General features: G+C 46.2%; 1 protein-coding gene across 2 annotated transcripts in view; it reads right to left on the reverse strand.

Annotated features, from left to right (window-relative positions):
* Positions 1 to 22,754, reverse strand: part of GCGR (glucagon receptor) — an 88,995-nt gene extending 66,241 nt beyond the window's left edge. For both annotated transcript variants that reach the window (XM_040436897.1, XM_040436896.1), the window contains exon 1: positions 22,556 to 22,754. The gene's annotated coding sequence lies outside the window, so the exon portion shown is untranslated. The remainder of the gene's footprint in view (positions 1 to 22,555) is intronic.
* Positions 22,755 to 22,971: the final 217 nt, after the last annotated feature.

Consider the following 22,971-nt stretch of genomic DNA (forward strand, 5'->3'; position numbering starts at 1 on the left):
ATGCAGATAATTTTTTGAGAATATCTCAGGAACGGAACGTCCTAGAGAGCTGAGACTCGGTCTAAAACCTCCCCGGACACCTGATGCACCTGTGTGCCAAACTTGGTGAAGATCGGTCCAGTCGTTTGGTCAAGCATAAAGAACGTCCAGACAGACAGATGTCTAGACAGACAGAAACAAATTTTTATATATATAAGAGATAAGATAATAATATTTTTTTTTATTCAAATCACCCGTTTTCTCCATTTTAAAGCTAAATAAACAATTTAAAACAAAGATGTTTAGCATCAACGTGTCCCAAAATTATTGAACTTTTAAAATATAAATGTATTTATCCTATATGGTGAACAGCATAACAGAAAGACTCAAAATGGACGATTTGCTGTTTTTTGGTTACTTCACCCCCCCAAAACTAATTTAATAAAAAAAATGATCAAAAAGTCCTACACTCCAAAATGGTATCAATAAAAACTACCAATTGGCCCACAAAAATGAGCCCTCACACAGCTCCGTAGCTGTAGATATTGTGAGGGGTAGCTCTCTTTCACTGGGGTCACGCTCACAGATATCTTCACAGACAACGGATTTTCATGTTCAAACTGTGCTTTAGTGTGGCAAAAGCACAAACATAAACAGTACAAAATAAAAGCCTGCCCATCTGGGCACTAACTAAAACATAAGACGTGTCTTTCTGACTCACCTACAGTATACATCACAGTTCACACACTGTTTTAGGTGTGGCTTTCTCATCCCAATAGTCCACCAATCCCCAGGCTGCCGCACGGTCAGAATATCTCCCAGCCTCGTGGTCTCTCATCCTTGCCCAGCCTCACCAGGCCTCTGTTTGCACACTCCCCCCTTACCGACACCCGGGGAGGTGCTTTATACCAGTATGATTACCTCCAGCTGGTCTCACCTGTGGTGGAATAGGGGTGTGGACTGCACTATCCACCCCTTTCTTGGCTCTAACCTGTGTGAGATCTGTCACTGTCTCACATACCCCCCCACCTTTGTTCAAGCCCGTGAGGGTGAACACATGCATAACCACGGGAGGCTGGTGAGAGGGCATCCACCTGGCCTATAACCTTCCCTTTGTTCTGCCAGACCCACACCAGCAGAGCTTAGTTTATCACCAAAACTGACGTCTTGCCCAATAAAAACTGCCTAAAGGCCTCTTGTGCCCATCTCATTTCCAGATACCGTACTCTTTTTCTACTCTTTCCCGGGGGATGATGATACGCTCTCGCACTCTTTGATCTCTCTCTCTCTTTTTAGATTCCTTTGGTATCTCTGTAATTGCCCTGATTTAGCTTAGGGAACACCGTAAAAACAAAACCCATAAAATTGAATTGTTATTTTTTTCCAATTCCACCCCATTTGAAATTTTTTTCCAGCTTCCCACTACATCATATGTAATAGTAAATTGTGCCATTAGAAAGTAGAACTTGTCCAGCAAAAAAACAAGCTCTCATACGGCTATGTGAACAGAAAAAAAACCCAAAAAAATTATGACTACGGAAAGGCAGAGAGTAAAAAACAAAAACAGAAAATCGCTGCGGAAGAAAGGGGTTATGTGCCTGTTGTTTGTGTCATGCTGTTTATTGCAGGCCTTACTGTTTTGCATTGCAGGATATTGCCCCCTTTTGTTTTTTACCGGGTCGCTATTCATTTGCAGGGGGTACTGTGATGGCTCTTGACATGTGAGATGATGACATACAGATGTGTGGAGCTGCACCACTCGTGATAAAGTGAGGAGCACATACTATATATCGAGGCATTCTGGCACCATTGGGGGTTGAAGAGTTGAGTTGCGAGTGAGAGAATGATAAAAGTGGTGCAGATAGACAGAGCGCATGAGTGCATTTCTGAAGAAACTGCTTAATCTTTAGGAGTCAGGTCAGGGAGGCAGTGGAAGTTTGCCAAGCAGAGCGGAAGCTGCCACACAAGGCAGTGACTGCTGGATTGAGAGTGTGCTGGTCAAGGCGCAAGCTGCCAAAGGACTGAGACTTGTTTGCTGAGATGCATATCTCAATTATAGCTGAAATTCTGAAAATGGGTAGACCATGGCACAATGGAGACTTCTAACAGAGCTGTCATGTTGTCCTACACCAACCTGCGGCTCTCCAGCTCTTGCAAAACTACAACTCCTAGCATGCCCAGTTTGTATACAGCTATCAGCCTAGAGCCGCAGGTTGGCCAGCCCTGTCCTACACTGTATCCAAGTTTGAGAACTGCAGCCAATACCAGTTGAGCCTCTTATGGCCCCTTTTACACGAGTGAGTTTTCCGCGCGGGGGCAATGCGTGACGTGAACGCATAGCACCCGCACTGAATCCTGACCCATTCATTTCAATGGGTCTGTGTACGTGAGCGTTTTTTTTTCACGCATAAGTTCTGCATTGCGTGAAAAACGCAGCATGTTCTATATTCTGCATTTTTCACGCAGCCCTGGCCCCATAGAAGTGAATGGGGCATCAGTAAAAAACGCATTGCATCCGCAAGCAAGTGCAGATGCAATGCGTTTTTCACTGATTGTTGCCTAAGAGATGTTGTTTGTAAACCTTCAGTTTTTTATCACGAGCGTGAAAAACGCATCAAAACGCATTGCACCCGTGCGGAAAAAACTGAACAACTAAACGCAATCGCAGACAAAACTGACTGAACTTGCTTGCAAAATGGTGCGAGTTTTACTGAATGCACCCGGAGCCAATTCGTCACACTCGTGTGAAAGAGGCCTAAGAGTGTACCCACCAAACTTTGTGGTGTAAATATTGAACCAACAACTGTGCCTTTAGGAGTGTAACCATCAAGATTGAGCCTCTACTTTACAGAGTATAGTTATCTTGTTTGCGTAATCAGAAGCTTGTGCATCTCCCGTAAGTTGGTGGCACCACATCAAATTTTTGAATGGGCCCTCTCCACCAGCAACTTCTTCACAACTTCTGCCTCTTGTGCAACCCCTGCTCCTGAGGCTAGTCAAGACGAGGCTTAGCAGCCGCTCCGTCTGTTTCCTACAGTGTCACTGTATATAATGTCATATTATGATACTGTTGAGGTGGCCCTGTCAGTAAAATTACACAGATCTCACATCCAGCATAGAGTACTGGGAAAAACATATCCACGTGACAAAAGTCTGAAACTAGCAGTTCTAAAACTGAATGAAGAGAAGTTAATGCAACTTTTTGAAGTCAAGGTAACCACCAATTTATGAAAAAAAAACATGTTCTTGTAAAAGGTATAGCTCCTAAGCTGAGCCCAAACATCTCGAGCTTAGCATTCCAGCCATCTGTAGGTCACAAGGAGGCCACACGTAAATTGGAGATTGGTCAATTGTGACCAAACCTTAAGGGACACGGAGCACGGAAGAGAGGTGCGAACTAAACCGGATGTATTTTAATCTGATTTGGGCACTGGGTCTGCGTGCACCACATGGTACAGCCATGGAGTTATTTAAACAATAGATGTATTCATTAGGCTGATTAAATCCTTTCATATTTCTATGTTTAATCCGGCTAGAGAGAAGATTTGACACACGTAATTTTGTTCTAATACACCCTCATGGGTAGCATTCCAGGGCTAGCTCAAACCAGATTTCTCCGCAGGCAGCTCCGACCAGATAGGAGGCTTTAAATAGAAAGAGAAACTACCTCATAGAAAGCCTCCAATGCTCAAGATCAGGTCATGGCATAAGCCATTACCCTCCTAAGCAGTACACAGGAAACATTCCTAATTACTAAATAATTGCTCAAGAGTTTTCAGTGTTAGATGTGACCTGTGACCGTGCCATAACTTGAGCTCCTTAAACCAAAACATGAGGCCAGGACACCTGTAGAGGGGCAGTACAAGTGACGATCCAGGAAACATTCCAAGCGGATTATGGTGGGAAGCGACAGTTCCCAACTGGCAAGCCAACAAAGAACATCCCCCAAGTAGTGCCCCCTGTCCTTTACCTGCACCTTGGATGTTCCTTCAGCGGGAACATGGCTTTGGTCTCTTGAGTATTAACAATTATATCAAATGATTGAAAGAAGGTAAAGGTTGATAACCAATGGTAGAAAATCAGCTACAGAGAACCACTAAGGTCAAGTAGGAATATTAAATAGGGTCAAATGGGTCCTTGAGGACATCAATGGACAACCCATCCCATTCCATATCTATGTGGAATTCTGAAATTCTGAAATTCTGAATGACTTATGCTTAAGAAGAAATTGCAAGGAATCGGTTTTCTTGGAAAGCAAAATGCATGTCATGCAAATTTGGGTCACTGTTGCCAAAAGCAACATCCCAACAATAAGGATGAAAAGTCATTGTAGCTACATTCCAAGTTCCTTCACTTTTCTAAGCAGACCATAAAATTTTATGAATTTTTTTTATACTAAGAAGTAGTAGACTGGTAGCCCCAAACGTTAGAGCTTCTAGTGATCTTCACTGGTAAAAGGACTTCTGGAGGTTAAAGGGTCAGTCCTGGACTAAGCCCTTTAGCAGATGTATACTTTCAAGACCGTAAAAGAATGCTAAACTCAAAAAAGTACAAAAAAAACATCCCAGCACTTCCTCCTTTCATTTCCTCCTTTCCCTTGGTCCTATTTTGACTCTTATTATAGGTAAAACCAAGAAATACATGTGTTCCAGGAGATCGTCCATGTCCCCCTCCTCCTCACTTTTCTGTGAGAAGCTGTAAAACTGTAAAGCTGTAAGTGGCTGAAGCAGCTTTGTAGGACAAAATGTGTCCACCTTTACTAAGCCCCACTCCTTCGGTCAGTCTTCAGCTGGAGTTGGAGCAGATCAGTTTGCAGAATTTCTTCAATACGGTTTGTGTCCGAATCATGCAGAAAGTGCTGCTGATTGAGGACAACTGTATTTCTTGTTTACTTTTAGCATTTATTTTTAGGCTTGGTGTTCCTTTAAGATTTGTTGTGTTCAGGCTGTGGATCTTGTGGTGTGAGAATTTAGTAATACATCACCCCTATCTTTGTGGAGATATTGAGAGGTTATTCTCAGCTCCGCATCTCCACAGTCTCGTCTCACTCTGTCCAGCTGGTCACCACATCCAGGCTGTGAAATGTGACCAGGGTTACAGAAACAGCCGAGCTTACTGTCCGAAATTGCTGGACTTCAATAAAAGTGAATGGGAGTTTATACATTTTCATGGGGTTTGAATTATGCACATCATAGCAATTGAGCTGTCTGAACTCTACGACGGGTGATAAATGGGTTCCAGATTCATGTTCTCAAGAGAGAGCAAGCATGTGGGGTCATGCTACAGAAAATTGGAAGATACTGAAATTGCCAAGCACGCTCACTGTAAAACTGTTTTAAACAAGTTTTGCATAATTCAGTCATACAAGAAAATATAAGAAACCTTGTAATATATTTTTTTAAAGAAAGATGCCTCTTTCTCCACTTACAGGCACTTGTCCACCTGTCCCGGAACTGATCATTTTCTCTCCGTTCACAGGTAAAATTTGTCTTCATAGTCAAATTGTGCTCGGATCGGCTCATGCTGAGAGGGTCCCCTACCTACGCCTATACTCCACCCCCCCAACCTAGAAGCAGCAGAGTTATGCCGGAACTGCTTATCGAAGGGTAGCCTAAAGGGGGCTACCCCAATAATGAGACCTGAAAGAAGGGAGGGCTCCTGGGTGGGTTGAAATCGTTCGAACCGACAAGTGGGGGGAGGAGGGCCAGGTTTAAATAGTGAACGCCCCGCCTCCCCTCACACAAATACGGCACTCTTAATTGCCTACCACTTGTGCTCGGATCGGCTCATGCTGAGAGGGTCCCCTACCTACGCCTATACTCCACCCCCCCAACCTAGAAGCAGCAGAGTTATGCCGGAACTGCTTATCGAAGGGTAGCCTAAAGGGGCCAAAAGAACCATGCATAGGAGTTAGAAAACTTGATAACAGAAACTACAGACCAAAACTCGAAAGCCAATGATATTTCGTATAAGGATCCGGGATATTACGTATGGAACACACGGAACTGCGACGACCCAACCGTTTGATGACATGTACTGGCACCTTATGCATGGACGCCGCCGCTGCCGCGCCCATGCGGAAGGAATGTCCTGTGATCCAGCGAGGACCGACCCCTGGACCTGTCAACTAACCTGAAAGTACGTAAGAAAGGCCGCGGTGGTTAGCCGGGCATTGCCTAGTTCGAGTACGGGAGAACATGCCGCTTGGACTAAATACTACGCAGCCAAGCCTCCAAGGCCTGCACCGGACACCATCTGCTGTCCGTGGGAAAGTATCTGACCGCCACTGGTTGCCCCGGCCGTGACGTCTTGGACGAGGCCAAGGTGAGGACATAGATGGACCCGCGCCGGATGAGCTGACCTTTCCGCAGGCACCCAGCCAGCGTATTGGTGCCCATGAGCTCGCCTGACCTGAGGAATCCATGGAAAGCCAGGTACAAGGCTGTTTCTACCAGAGCGCTAACCTGCGGCCCGAACGGTTTGCCCCTGCAGTTTGCCTGTCACGGCCTGAACAAGCTACCGGTAAATGGCTGACGCCCATGTCGTTTCACAACAGACATCTTGCGCAAACCCTTCAACGCCGCTTTGATCGGGTGGGCGGAGAAGAGTGACGGTAGGTCCGGATGTAGCCTGCACCAATGGTGCTGAATACCTGCCATGTATAGTTAACAATGCTATAGGACAGGTTTAATTGAGAGTGGCAAAAACCCCGACAAAGCCCAATAGGTGAGTGATAGGTCCCCGGCCAGGTAGGTGTTCTCATATCTCTGAAACAGGTGCCAAGCTGTCTTGTAAGCCCTCAGAGTATTACTGGCCAAGGAATTGGCCATCAGTCTCTTAGCTATGGTGAGATGGGAGACTAGTCCCAGCGCAGCTGGGCCTGGTGAGGAAATTTTTTATTTTATTTTTTTTTAATCTCCATGCGTGAGAGACTCTAATGGCGGAGTCATATGTGTAAAACTAAAACGGAGAAGCCATGCGTGAGAGACTCTAATGGCGGAGTCATATGTGTAAACCTAAAACGGAGAAGCCATGCGTGAGAGACTCTAATGGCGGAGTCATATGTGTAAACCTAAAACGGAGAAGCCATGCGTGAGAGACTCTAATGGCGGAGTCATATGTGTAAAACTAAAACGGAGAAGCTCTGCGTGAGGGACTCTAATGGCGGAGTCATATGTGTAAAACTAAAACGGAGAAGCCATGCGTGAGAGACTCAGATGGCGGAGTCATATGTGTAACCTAAAACGGAGAAACCATACGTGAGAGGCTCTAATGGCGGAGTCATATGTGTAACCTAAAACGGAGAAGAAATGCGTGAGAGACTCTAATGGCGGAGTCATATGTGTAACCTAAAACGGAGAAGCCATGCGTGAGAGACTCTAATGGCGGAGTCATATGTGTAACCTAAAACGGAGAAGCCATGCGTGAGAGACTCTAATGGCGGAGTCCTATGTGTAAACCTAAAACGGAGAAGCCATGCGTGAGAGACTCTAATGGCGGAGTCCTATGTGTAAACCTAAAACGGGGAAGCCATGTGTGAGAGACTCTAATGGCGGAGACATATGTGTGAACCTAAACGGAGAAGCCATGCGTGAGAGACTCTAATGGCGGAGTCATATGTGTAACCTAAAACGGAGCAGCCATGCGTGAGACTCTAATGGCGGAGACATATGTGTGAACCTAAACGGAGAAGTCATGCATGAGAGACTCAGATGGCGGAGTCAAATGTGTAACCTAAAACGGAGAAGCCATGCGTGAGAGACTCTAATGGCGGAGTCATATGTGTAAACCTAAAACGGAGCAGCCATGCGTGAGAGACTCTAATGGCGGAGTCCTATGTGTAAACCTAAAACGGAGAAGCCATGCGTGAGAGACTCTAATGGCGGAGTCATATGTGTAACCTAAAACGGAGCAGCCATGCGTGAGACTCTAATGGCGGAGACATATGTGTGAACCTAAACGGAGAAGTCATGCATGAGAGACTCAGATGGCGGAGTCAAATGTGTAACCTAAAACGGAGAAGCCATGCGTGAGAGACTCTAATGGCGGAGTCATATGTGTAAACCTAAAACGGAGCAGCCATGCGTGAGAGACTAATGGTGGAGTCATATGTGTAAACCTAAAACGGAGAAGCCATGCGTGAGAGACTAATGGCGGAGTCATATGTGTAAACCTAAAACGGAGAAGCCATGCGTGAGAGACTAATGGCGGAGTCATATGTGTAAAACTCACACGGAGAAGCCATGCGTGAGAGACTCTAATGGCAGATCTGTATGTGTAAAACTAACACGGAGAAGCCATGCGTGAGAGACTCAAAAATGTATATATTATTTTTTTATTTTTATTTTTTTTATATATATATACACATACTTTTTTTTTTTTTTTTTCACTATCAACCACTTAAGCAGCTCCCGTATGGGCACAGCTCTGAGTACAAGCATGAAGAGCATGGTATAACGCAGATCACCTGCACGGACTAACTAACATCTTGTGCCTAAATAACCCCCTTGGAACCTAATGTACGGCCGGCAGCAGGAAGCCAGCCACCGCCTATGATCTGCTCCCCCTGACCGAGCCTAGTACTCCTTCCCCTGATCCCTGCCTACCTAACGGCACGGCGGCCCGTGCCAGACTTTATTGAAGATGAGGAGCCTTACCCCCCAGCCGCGTGGGGAGCTCACGCTGCTCCCTGGCAGAATGCACCAGTGCGGGAGGGCCAACCCACCGCCAGCTGGACACTCGTACCGCGTGGGGAGCAGCGCCACTCCCTGGCAATGTGCACCGGATCAGAGGGAGCCCTTCCTTTACCGTGGGCCCCGGCCCCCGCTGGTTTGAACCGTGTGCCGCGTGAGGAGCCGCACAGCTCTCTGGCATTGTGCGCCGGTGCGGGAGTGCCCCCCCTCACCTAGGGGCTGGTTATTGTGACTGGAACCCGCTGGGAGACTGAAGCCTAACTGGACCTACCTGTGACCGTGAAGGCTGACCTCCCAGGCCGTGGCTGACCCACGTGCGTAGTCGTGACGCAACTACCCGTAGATGCCCACCCAGTGCCTGTAGTTAACGGGAGTGCGACCGAGTCTGTGGATGTGACCGACTAGCCCCTATAGTCGTGAGGGGACCCTACATCGAGAGTAGCGGTAACGGACCATCGCCTGTAGACGTGGTAGTATTACCTCATGAGTCTGTTGACATGAGACTAATGCCTGCAGTCGTGGCCGGTCTTAATAATGAGTCTGCAGTCGTAACGGATTTGTGCCTGCAGTCGTGGCAGGGCTTTAGAGCGGGTCTGTAGTCGTGACAGACTGATGCCTGCAGTCGTGGCAGGACTTTATAACGAGTCTGTAGTCGTGACAGACTGATGCCTGCAGTCGTGGCAGGGCTTTATAACGGGTCTGTAGTCGTGACAGACTGATGCCTGCAGTCGTGGCAGGACTTTATAACGGGTCTGTAGTCGTGACAGACTGATGCCTGCAGTCGTGGCAGGACTTTATAACGGGTCTGTAGTCGTGACAGACTGTTGCCTGCAGTCGTGGCAGGGCTTTAGAGCGGGTCTGTAGTCGTGACAGACTGATGCCTGCAGTCGTGGCAGGGCTTTATAAGAAGTCTGTAGTCGTGACAGACCTGGCAAAGCAACATTCCTATCTATACCATTATTATAATTTTTTCTTTTTTTTTTTTCTTTTCCCCCCCACCAAAGGCCACGACTGTAGGCGCCACCCTGTAAGAGATGCGCCAGAGGCCTGGACATAATAGACCACCATCCCCTGTCCCCCAAGCCTATGCAGGAGAAAAGAGGGGGTTGGCCCCCGCATGCACCACCCCTGACTCACCTGGCGGCCATGACAGCCACGAACCCCACAGTATCGTAAGTTAGCCCACCACCTGTGAACCTGAATAACCAAGGACAGACGTGTGAGTGAGCGCACGCCAGCTGGGCGACACTTCACTCATGCCACCGCTCCCTAGCTAACCACCGGATTATTGTGACTGCGCCCGAACCAACCCCCTGACTGACCGTATGGGCTTATGGGCGGCCCGGCTGCGTGCGCAAAGTGACTTGGCCAGCCCCCCTCCTTGAAGCCCTCTTTATATTTGATCCTTGAACATATTCCAAATTTTTTTTTTTTAAATATATATATATATTTTTTACTCCTGCCTTAGTACCTAGCCACTGTGCCTGAGCAGAGGAGCCCTGCACCAAGACTGCAGTACCAGTATGGGCCTGTAGGTGTCGACCATCCCCCGCCCTCTCTCAAGCCAGGACCTGCTGGAGCGCAGCAAGCCAGTGATTCCCTTCTAGGTTAGAATTAACCATTGAAATCATAACTTGTTATACAGTGCACATGTCTGAGTATCTGCTTATCTCGTCTTGCCTGAGTTTGGCGCAGTAAAGTAGACGAGTTTATTCTGCAGCGGATTCCTAGACATGAATAAGCATGTCCACCTTCACAGCCTCGCTAATTGTAATTACCAGGAGAACGTGCATCAGGATCGGCTGCGAGGGATTTGCGCTCCGCCATGTGGAACATTGCATCCCGTGCCCACCGCTATCGACTATTTGTACAGGGAAAGCCGCGGCGTATTAATCGCCTATAGGTTTCGGCTTCCGTCCCCTGATCCTGCAGCTGGACCTCCGCTTACTGATTGCAGCTAATGAATAGACCCCTGTGTGAGCGGACGGCGTTTTCCTCTACGGCGGAACGTTCTGATACGGGAGTGAGTGATATATAACGCTGCGTCGTGGAGCCGACGGCCGGCGTGACCGATGCTCAGGGTATGCGAGCGGACGTCGTGACCCGTCGCTGCTGAGCCACAGGTGAGGGGTGCCTGCCTGGGGTACGCTGCATGTGGGAGCGGGGGTGCTTAGCGCAGGGCCTGGAGCGGATCGGGGTGCCTGTCTCGGGGTGCCGGAAGCGATCGGGAGTGCGGGCAGTCTCCAGCGCAGCTGGGGACCGGCGGCACGCTCGGCAGCCCCACATGTTATACATAGCGAGACGGGTGTGCAAGCCACCCTGCCTACCTAATCACCGTAGCGACGAGCTCGACGCAGCCGATCCCCCGATCCTCCAGTGACGCATGCCCTTCTCTGGCACCAACCCACAAGCCGATTCGAAATCGTTCGAACCGACAAGTGGGGGGAGGAGGGCCAGGTTTAAATAGTGAACGCCCCGCCTCCCCTCACACAAATACGGCACTCTTAATTGCCTACCACTTATCAGCTCCTTCAGCAATCAGGTTATAGCTACTGCCCATAAAAGTATTTGGAATGAGCAGGAGTGAGGAGGAGAGGTGAACTGATGGTGGAAGACAGAGGCCGACAGACGCTACTGCTGACTCTAGTAAGTTTTGTATCTCATCCCTTGTGATGGATTCACAAGCACACTGCATGGTTCTTCTGTATAATGCTGCTCCTAAGGGGTGCGCTACAGATATAGAAGAGCAAGATTCTCCTTTTCTCTGTGTGTGCTGTGGGTTGTGGCTTATATAAATGAGCCTCTAGGAGAATCCAGCTCTGACCCCCACTGATCTAAAGGGTGTATTAGACACCCCGATGCTGCAAGTGATTGTCGGGAGGAAAGTGTTCCCTCCCGGCAGTCGCCAGATAGCTAGCAAAGGAGACCACTGCTATTACATGCAGCGATGTCCTCCGCAACATGGGGAGGAGTGATCGTTATGCCATTGCTCATCACCATGCTCATCCAGCGGCAGATCAGGATTACAGAGCACGATCTGCCTCCAGCAAAGCCAGATCTTTCAGCATGCTGAAAGATCGGAATTGCCCGATAAATTGACTGATTCATCGGGCAATTGGAGGCAGTATTACACTGCCAGATAATCGCTAACAAGCGTTACTACGAACGCTCGTTAGCGATTATCGGGCAGAAAATCTACCCATCTAATATACCCTTAACAGTTATCCCCTATCTACTGTCCTTGTGTCCTGTTTGAATGGAGCAATGGTCCAGAATGCACACCACCACTCTATTCAAACCTTTGGGACTCCCAAAGCTTCTCGTTAAAGACATACCCCTTCAAATATGGAAATATTTGTTAACTTGCAATTTTCTGTGGCTTTTTCCACTATGTAAAAAAAAGGGGCATTGAACACCTAAACCACACTGGGGACAGCAGGACCTGATGTCCACAGTGTCCTGACGTAACATGATTTGACGTCACAACGCTGGGAGCGACAGGTCCTGGTGGTTCCAGTGTGGTTTAAGTGTTCCCTCTCGTGCAAGTGGATGAGGTGTTTTTTTTTTAAGTGTCTGGGGTGGGGGAAGGGGGTCTTGATAGTAGTGCATTATATTTACTGGGGGCACAATGGGGAGCAATTATGTATACTGGGGGGCACTAAGAGGGGCATTATTTATACTGAGGGGCACTAAAGGGGCATTATATATACTGAGGGCACCACAGGGGTTGGTATGTTAAAAAAAAAGCCAATAAAATTCATCCATTTTACTGGTCAATTTTAAGGGCTTTTAAAAACGGATACAAAATGGCCGTCAAAAGCGGATAGACGGACAGAAAATGGATGCACACACTGAAGCAATTTTTTTTTTCCACTGTCGTATGAATTTAGACTTTTGGGGCCCATTACTGTATCACAGTCTAGGTCAAACTGGCCATCCCTTGGTCCATCCCAGTGTCCATTAAGTCAATGAACCCCTCAGATTGCAGAGACCAGTCTTATAACCCGATAGATTAGACTCTTGATACCGTGATAGAGCATTTATACATTTTCCCTGCAGGGATGTCCACTGCCAATACCACCTTCCTTTCAGTCCTCCATTGCTAGTAGATATAGTGGACGCAGCACTAAAGGCTTTCCTCCTATTAATATGACCTTCCAGGTTCTCCCTTACTAAGTCTTATTTACTTCCTGCTGAGCCTGTGAAAGACTTGTGTTTATACACAGCAGCCAATCAGTGGAGGCAGGGCTGCTGGGGGAAGGATAGAGAGCAGCAGCCTGAACCAATGATGAGGCAGGGGGTGTGTCTCAGACTACCTCAGTCTCCCTGTAGACACTGTAGCTAAACTGTAGTCACAGATCAAAACTCTGTCTTAATGGAAATGAGCTAAAAGATAGCCAAGCAGCAAGATCTGAGGAAAATAAATAGCAGGTAAGTATTGCCTATAGGTACTGACTTACATATCATTTTCAGCTCTTGACTGAACAGTCACTTTAAGTCTTATCCATAGGGATGGTAGAATAACTTACTATTATGTCTATGGAGTTGGTAAATTAATGAATGCTTGAACATCCGGCTGTATTCTGGGGATGAGGGGAATTTATTAAGATCCGCATTTTATGCGGTGGTCTTAATCTGAGTTACAGATGCGTCACAATTAGGAATTAGCAGCTGGAATAGATTTCAGGTTTGAGTTGCTTCAGTTTTCTGGTGCAAATTATAATGCATGTGCCAGGCTTTGACCTAGCCCACTGCCCACAAAGTGGCCAAAAAACCCCAAAACCTGCACATTTTTACACAATAGGGTCTAGCTCTAAAATGTGTGATCTTTTCGATGCCAGAAAACTAGCAGAAGGAGTTCCTCTTGTGTCTTTACACATTAGTGTCAGTGACCAATCTACATAGTTCTAACTTCATAAAAAGTAATCCGCTGCAGGAAAACCACACCGATAATAAGCACAACGAAAACCATGACATCTCCGCTTTGTTTGTGCAGAATTAAAGGTCATTTCACCACAATCCCCCAACAATTAGAACACACAGCGCCACAACCAGCTAAGAACAAAGTGGATTTACATGCAGCATTTGTTGCAGCTTTTCATACTGTTACAGTCATTTATTATTCCATCTGGTGGAAAAAAGGAGCAAATTTTGGCATACGCCACTTTTGCTCAAAAAGTTTTAACTTTTTGTGATTTTATCTCATTCTCGGCACTTCGGAAAGGTGGTTGTGGTTAGCTAGGTTCAGTATATCCTAGTAAAAAAATGCAAAAAATGGTGCAATCTCACTCTAGTCGGGGGGTAGCATGCAAAAACTGGGGTAACATTTCTAGACAAAAAGGTTATGTTTAAATATGTACACCATTTCATAACTATGGTAACACTAGCAAAGCAAAAAATTTCCCTTAAAACGAATTCTCCCTATCTAGAACCATGACCACAATTATGTGAAAACCTAATAAAGGGGTCGGGACTTAGATATTGATTACCTGTCCTCGGGATAGATCATCAATATCAGATCCCTGAAGATCCAACTTTGAGCTGATGGGGCCAGAAACTATACAGGGAAGTTTCCGGTATTGGCATACTGCAGCTCAGCTCCTGCTGTATTAACTTGAATGGGAACTGAGCTGCAGTACCCCAGTATGGCCACTATAGAGCATAATGAGCTGTCTGCTTCTGGTTCCATCTACTGTATAGTGTCCAGGGTCGGAGGCTGCCTAAAACAGCTTATCGATGGGGGTTCCAGATGTCGGACCCCCACCAATCTGATAATGATGACCTATTCTGAGGATGGCATATAATTGACATATATTATTGATTCTCTTTAACTTACAGCGCCAACATATTCTACGGTGCTGTGCTCACAATCACTATCTTAAACACATAAACCAATTTCAAAGGAACTATTGCGATAGTGGGCACCACAAGTGTATCTAAATGCCTTAGTAAAAACTTAGCATGGACCCCAAAGTGACAAATGTATGTCTTTTTTTTTAAGCGGAGGAAATTTTAATAAAAAAAAATTGTAATTAAAAAAGCTTCCATCCACCTCACCCACTTTATCTGTCTTCTATGTTGGAAAAAGTGGAACAAGTGCTTAATAAATATGGCGCTCACTCTGACCACCGTATTGTATTTACACCAGACACAAAGCATAATACTGTACATTGATAAATCTACTGCTTCCCTTCTATTATAAAGCTGTCTGCCAGCAGCCACCACTAGGGGGAGCTGAGTGCACAGGAATTTATGCAGTTACAATTTACTTGAAGCTGAAATAACCTCTTTCCATTGCGCTCCCTCTAGTGGCAGCTGTATGAAAATGCAGCATTTTTACATGGTGAAGAGAAAGAAGTTCACTGCTCAGTCCCCTTCCTCTCGGGCTCCATAGCAGTTGCATGGTCCATCTGCACTGAAGGCATGCCACTGGCCCTGGGTGCTTCCCGTGGGCGAAAAAACTATGTGTACGAACAAACCATAGCACACATAGACAAAAAAAGAACACATAAAAAACACTTAAAATACACAGAATTCATAAGGAGCATCAATTGATAACTGCAAAAAAGGTGAAAACCAGTATGTGAGGTTGATAAAGTGCGAGTGATAGCAAAATGCCTAGTGCAAGATGTGTTAAAAAAAAAACACCATGACAATAAAAATACATTGATGACACAAATTCTAGAATATGCCAAAAAGCATGAACTATATCATACCATGATGCAAACACAAACAAAGTAAAAGTGCTATCGCAGCTTCATCACCCCTTATGGAAATCCACACAAGCAAGAAAATACAGACTCCATTTAAGACAACAACTCCCAGCATGCACAGTTGGTCGGCGGTTCCTGGAAGACTCATAGAAGCGAATAGAGCATACGGGATTTGTACTTTCACAACAGCGTGAGTGCCAGGTCCCCTGGTCTAGACCCTGCCCTTGGGCAGATTTGACTCCAGGAAGATCTCTCCGTGCTGTAAGATCACAGAGCTCATTTCCACCTCCGCAGATACATCTGTACAGCCTAGTATTCCTGAAAATTATTTGAAAATTGGTTTTTTTGGGGGGGTCCTTGGGTTTCACCCCGGGGATTTTTGATTTCCATCTGGCACATCATAAATGGCTAACACTTTTCCAGGCTCTTGTAGAGAATTGGGCTCTTGGCCACCACGGTGAGAAAATTGTCCGGCACTTACGTTATATAGAATTCATGCTGAGCAAGCAACACGCGTAAGATTGAAGAAACCATAATCAGAAGCTAAGTCTACCAGTACCCTGGAACATAGCGCTGCATGCGGCGAGCACGTTTATAGCCCTGTGTATATCCACACATCCTTATCACTACACGTTCCTGGAAAAATGTAGAAATTTTATGAAAAATGTTTTCAATAGATAGGGGCATTAGCAGAATATTAACATCATTTCCAATACATGGCAAAAAACGGAAAAAAATAAAGTTTTACAGTCCAGTATTAATGGGACCTGATGAGTGTCGGATTAATGTACTGGATTACTGGTGAATCATACAATATTACTAATATTTTATAAAAATATACACCTTGCATGCATGGCGTGTTCTCCATGTCTATGGGAATTCTTAAATTAGGGGGCGCACTTGTTGTTTTAGGAAGTTCCATAGCGGTGAATGGAGAGCGGACCACGCAAGCGTGACCACTTCGTCTTTAAATGCTATAGGACTGCTGGAAAGAGACAACGCTTGGCTATTTTCGGGACTCCCATAGAGATGAACAGAGGGTGGCGTGCATGCGTGGCTGCTCTGGTTGCCCCATTCTGGTGATAGGATTGGGTCCCAGAGGTGGGACCAGCACTTATCTGACATGAACGTTCCTACGCACGCTCGTTCCCCATAATCGGCCCATTTAAAGATGCCACAGATCACCCGATGAACGGGAGCAACGCCTGTTCATTGGGTGATACAATCATTCATGCGGGCACCTAAATCTATCATTTCTGGGCAGCAGATCATGCTATCTAAACAGTGCTCTGCTGCCCAGAAACAATGCAGCTGTATGAGGACAAGTAATAGTAGTAGCCATCGCTCGTTTTATACCGTGGAGGTGATCGCTGCATGTAAATACAGTGCTTCACCTCCACTGAACGAGCAGCCCATTGTTGTGAAGGAACGCTTCCTTCCCTGATAATTGGCTGCTGGTCAGAGCCTATAAGTCCAGCATTAGAGAATGTGACAGGTCTGTCTAGAGAAAAGTAATTTTTGGGCCTGCTTAGAACTGTGTGAATTAACCTGATTATCTGGGGTAGTGCATTCCGGAGAACTGGTGCAGCTCGAGAGAAGTCTTGAAGATGAGAGTGGGAAGTTTGGTTTATGGAGGATATTAGTCTTAGATCATGGGCAGAATGGAGAGCATGGGTAGGTCGGTCGATGGAGGAGATGTAGGAGGGTGCAGGACTGTGGAGAGTTTTGTGGGTGATAATGAGAAGTTTAAATTGTATTCTATAGTGGATGAGCAACCAGTGCAGTGAGCGTCAGAGGGCAGAGGCATCAGTGCAGTGACTGACACAGAGCAGAGGCATCAGTGCAGTGACTGACACAGAGCAAAGGCATGAGTGCAGTGACTGACACAAGGCAGAGGCATGAGTGCAGTGACTGACACAAGGCAGAGGCATGAGTGCAGTGACTGACACAAGGCAGAGACATCAGTGCAGTGACTGACACAAGGCAGAGACATCAGTGCAGTGACTGACACAGAGCAAAGGCATGAGTGCAGTGACTGACACAAGGCAGAGGCATGAGTGCAGTGACTGACACAAGGCAGAGGCATGAGTGCAGTGACTGACACAAGGCAGAGACATCAGTGCAGTGACTGACACAAGGCAGAGACATCAGTGCAGTGACTGACACAAGGCAGAGGCATCAGTGCAGTGACTGACACAAGGCAGAGACATCAGTGCAGTGAGTGACACAAGGCAGAGACATCAGTGCAGTGACTGACACAAGGCAGAGGCATGAGTGCAGTGACTGACACAAGGCAGAGACATCAGTGCAGTGAGTGACACAAGGCAGAGACATCAGTGCAGTGACTGACACAAGGCAGAGGCATCAGTGCAGTGAGTGACACAAGGCAGAGGCATCAGTGCAGTGAGTGACACAAGGCAGAGGCATCAGTGCAGTGACTGACACAAGGCAGAGGCATCAGTGCAGTGACTGACACAAGGCAGAGGCATGAGTGCAGTGACTGACACAAGGCAGAGGCATGAGTGCAGTGACTGACACAAGGCAGAGGCATGAGTGCAGTGACTGACACAAGGCAGAGGCATGAGTGCAGTGACTGACACAAGGCAGAGGCATGAGTGCAGTGACTGACACAAGGCAGAGGCATGAGTGCAGTGACTGACACAAGGCAGAGGCATGAGTGCAGTGACTGACACAAGGCAGAGGCATGAGTGCAGTGACTGACACAAGGCAGAGGCATGAGTGCAGTGACTGACACAAGGCAGAGGCATGAGTGCAGTGACTGACACAAGGCAGAGGCATGAGTGCAGTGACTGACACAAGGCAGAGGCATGAGTGCAGTGACTGACACAAGGCAGAGGCATCAGGGCAGTGACTGACACAAGGCAGAGGCATGAGTGCAGTGACTGACACAAGGCAGAGGCATGAGTGCAGTGACTGACACAATGTGGAGTAAATATATTTAGAGTAAATAAAAGTATATAACTGTACAGATATGGGGTACTGAACCTATTAATCCAGAATAAAGGAACAGTCTAAGCGAAACTGACCTGTAGATGGCGTAAGCTTAGACCACCTGTCTTAGACATGCACCGGATTTATCACAGGGGCTCAGGGTGGGCGATAAATACGGTTCATGGAGAGACACATTTTGTCTAACAATTAACTGTTTGGCTTAATTAGAGACAGAATTTTACGGCACAAGATGAGGCCTCTTAGGCCACGCCCCCTCACTGTACCGCCATGCCCTTCAGTTATGCCGTGCCCCTTTTTCAGACTAGGCGCAGAAACGTTCCCTAAACCTAGATGTACCAAATCGAGCCACTGTTTGGAGCAATTTGTGCCAAAATCTGGGTGCACTCACATTACTAAACGTGGGCCGCTGTGTTATACCTAATGCAGGACCCAGTGGGGAGAGTTCTTTTAATGGGAGAGCTTGATAATGGATTGTCTCTGGCTTCCTGATTCTATTTAGATCCCGGATTATTTTGAATTTACAATTGCGCGCTACAAGTGCAGACTGTCTGATTGTCTAGATTATTGGATGCCGGATTAAAGGAATCTTATTACCCGCTGCACAGTTCTATCTAGAAAGCCGCTAATTCCGCAGATTTTTCCGGTAGTAAATGTATTTTTTCCCCCGCTGGCCTATTACATGCTGAGCACACATTAGGGCTAGTTATTTGGTGTGGAATTACAATTTCACTGAAAAAATATCCTGAACCATTAGCCAAACTCACATTATGCTTTTATTACACTGGAGTTCACGTTGTTGAGATGCACAGTGAGTTTCCTGTAAAAATTTGCTTTTCACATCAAATCTGCACAATTTTATGCTGATTTTTTTTTTCAGACGACTCCTCATTTCCCATTTTCACTACTCGTTTTCCCAAGACTTCGATATCCCGAAGTAGCGCCCTAAGAATGGTGAAGTCAGCTGTATTACAGTATCTGCAGGTCACTTAAAGGCAATGTATCACTTAGATTTTTTTTACAACTAATTAAAAATCTACTTTCTATTGTACTTTTTATTCTATTTTCTGCATGTTTATGGGGGCGGCCATCTTGCCTGAGATGCTGTTAACATGCCCGAGAGATACTTTCCAGCAACCATAGGAACCTGTAGTCTAGAGATTATTCCCTGGGAGTGTTGTGGGCATGCTGTGCAGAGGTCATTGTGCAGGGAGGAGGAGGAGGTGAGCTGTGGCATCATCTATTGTGAATGACTAATCCTGTGTTACCTATATGTGTGTGTGTGTTATCTGTCATTGTCATCCTGCCTGTGGTAATAATGAAATGACTGCTGATAAATGATCTCTACAGAACTGAGGTTGAGTGGTCAGTGTGAAAACGGCAGGATTTCAGGATTTTTACAATATGGTGACTTGGAAAATTAAAAACAAAATATCGCCAAAAACTATTTCAAATATGTTTAAAATGAAAAATAGGTACATTTTCAGAGCAAATATAGAAATAGAAGAGCGCCCCTAGTGGGCAAGTAAACCAATAAATACATGCGATTCTCCATACCAATGCTTATTTGCCTCAGTAATTATCTCATCATCTTCTCACTGGAGGTTTAGTGACTTGTATTTTATGATCATTTTGCCCTTGGTGTAATACAAATCAGCCCTCCATGCACTGACTTCCTGCTGAGTCTATGATAGATCTGTGATTATACACATCAACCAATCAGAGCTGCAGGGGGAGGGACAGAGCAGTAGCCTGAACCAATGATGAGACAGGGGGCGTGTCTCAAACTACCTCAAACACCCTGTAGACACTGTAACTAAACTGTAGTCACAGATCAGCCACCAGGCTGAGGAAAATGCATAGCAGGTATTCATTCCCTGTAGGTAGCGACGAACAAATAATTTCTGAGCTCCTGACTGGCCAGTCGCTTTAATAATAAGCGAGACAATGCATTTGCACCAACTTAATGACCCCCTTTGAGCCCCCCTATCCAATTATTAGAGCAGCAGGGCTTCCCATGTCTGCATTTAATCATCTGTTATCCTTTCATTGCGTGTCACATGGACTTTCTCTGTGCCTATGACTTGTCGAGATGGTTCATAGATCGATGATTGTGCTGTATGCATCACATATTGGCCCGCAATCAGAAATGAGGGGTTGTCCTGGCATAGGTGATACATGTCTCATTGTGTGCCTTAGCAGGTGTCCTCTCTTTGAGAGGAGCACTCCCACTGTTTCTCCATGGGGCTATTGGAGACAGCTTAGGGCTGTATTCAGCTATTTTCAGCAGGTATATCCCAAGAAAGAGACTTTCCAGCAAGCCTTGGGATTTGACTAGGGAATATAGCCAGGCCAGATATCCATCCATAAACAGCTGTTTTGGAGTGCCTGCCCCTCATTAGTACAGAGTAGGATTTTGGCTGGCTCAGTGCGATACCTTGGAAGCAGCTTAGGCACGGGGGTTGAATCTACTTACAGAGACCAGTCCTGTATGGAGACTTACTGGAAGTACTCCATGGTATGGAGACTTAATGGCAATATTCCATGGGAAATGAATATGCAAAGAGGTATCGCTAAAGAAGCCATCTCACCAATGCCACCTATTGGATGTTTCAACCAACAAACATATATTTGCGACGCTATATTTAATATATTGTAAGGTTCAAAGGTCTCTAGGACCTAAGCGTAGTCAAATGCTACGCTTAGGTCCTAGAGACCTTTGAGCCTATTGGATGTGGCTCCCTGTATGTCAAGATCCGACTTTCCAACAAGCCTTGGGATTTGACAAGGGAATATAACCAAGTCAGTTATCCATCAGTAGACGTATGTTTCAGGTTGCTTGTCCTTCATCAGGACGGAGTCGAATTCTGGATTGCTCACTACAATGCCTTGGAAGTAGGGGCAACCACCCCGAAACAGCTGTCTACGGATGGATATCTGCCATGGCTATATTCCCATCCAAAGGCTTGTTGGAAAGTCGGATCTTAAATCCACTTCCAATAGGTGGCGCTAGCAAGATTATGCTCTTTCTTGGGCAATACCTTTTTGCACATTCGTTCCCCATGGAGCACTTCCAGTAAGTCTCCATCCAGGACTGGTCTCTTTAAGGAGATTTAGAACCCTGCATAATCCAATAGACTGTGCATGCTCGACCACCTACCTTCAAACGGAGGACATAGGTCCCTCGTAATTGTAATTGGTGGGGGTCCCAGCACTCAGACCAAGCAGATACCTATCGCCTATACTAGTCATTCTGAGACAGCCCCTCAATCCTTATCTTTATAAGGGTATTATCTTACAGAAGCTGGACGTTTAATGACTCCGTCTCCGGCCGACACGTAGCTCGTATAAAGTGTTACCTTGCACACGTGCAAGGAAGCAACGTATAGAATATCGCCTATACACTGCAGTAAACCCCACGTGTATAGATTTGCACTCCTCCGTGTCATATCCACATCTGGTGTATCCCAGCTTCTACTTTTAGAGTCGTTTGGGTGATCAGTAACCTGCAGCTCATTGCACAACTCAGGAAATACACCACTAACAAGATGCATTATAAATTAACAAAGTCCAAACAAGCGTCCGAAGCAAACACACACCGCGGCCAGTTCCTGAGCTGCGGACTTGGAAAGCTCCAAGATCATGAAAATTAGATCACCTAAGAATACGGAAAATTTTATACCATAGATCTCCATGCAGTGCACAACCAGACTCCCACAACCTCCAAACTACAAATCTAGTGAATGTCCTGTCACTCGCTCCTCATCATTCATTGATCTGCACAGTAGCTGCTTCCCACACAGGAATACGTGACTTCTAACCCAAACTCCCATTGGGAAAACTTCACGTACACAAATCTGTGGGAAGACTGCACGGCGCACATGTACGTCAAAGTATACATAATCACCCAGTGAGGGAACATCAAAAATTGCTAAAAATCGTATACAGAAGGACAAATTGCAAGGTTAAAATAAGCTCGGATAAAGAAGGTCTGGACCACGACTCTGGTGGTAGACCTATAAATCCTAGCTGAACAGGTCGGTGAGAGATACAGGTGGCTAGGAGGCATCCAGACAATAGATCCTATCTCAGGTAGAACTACAAGTCTCAGGTGCACTTATTTCATAGACACAAAGAGTCAATTATGTAACAACAGCTAGAACATAGAAGACAAAGACAAGGACAGGCGTTTGCACTCACAAAGTTCTTGGAGGCACTTGTGGAATTGTATGACCATAAGAGTTCAGAGAGTTATCCTTCAGCATCCATGCTGGCACCCGAGCTCCGTCATGTCACACAGTGCATGGTGGGAAGCCGTCTCTTTCTTCTTTGACACCCAGAGCAGGTTAGATGTCTCACCAGGAGCCGGTGTCTTTGCCAAAGTCTGTAACTTGACAGATGCAGTAAGCAGCCTGCCCGGTGGGAGGGGACACAAGCTGTCATTTATCCAGGCTACACCAGACGACTCCGCTGCTGGGTCCTAAAGCAGAAATGGAGCAAATGAGCAGCTGAAGCCGTCGTACACATGAGACTACACTGACGGTGGACATAACAGCATTTACACATCAGAAAATACAGAAAAGTAAAAAAAAAGAACAAACACATATGCATATATA

This window comes from Bufo bufo, chromosome 6 (assembly GCF_905171765.1).
Source record: "Bufo bufo chromosome 6, aBufBuf1.1, whole genome shotgun sequence".
NCBI lineage: Eukaryota > Metazoa > Chordata > Amphibia > Anura > Bufonidae > Bufo > Bufo bufo.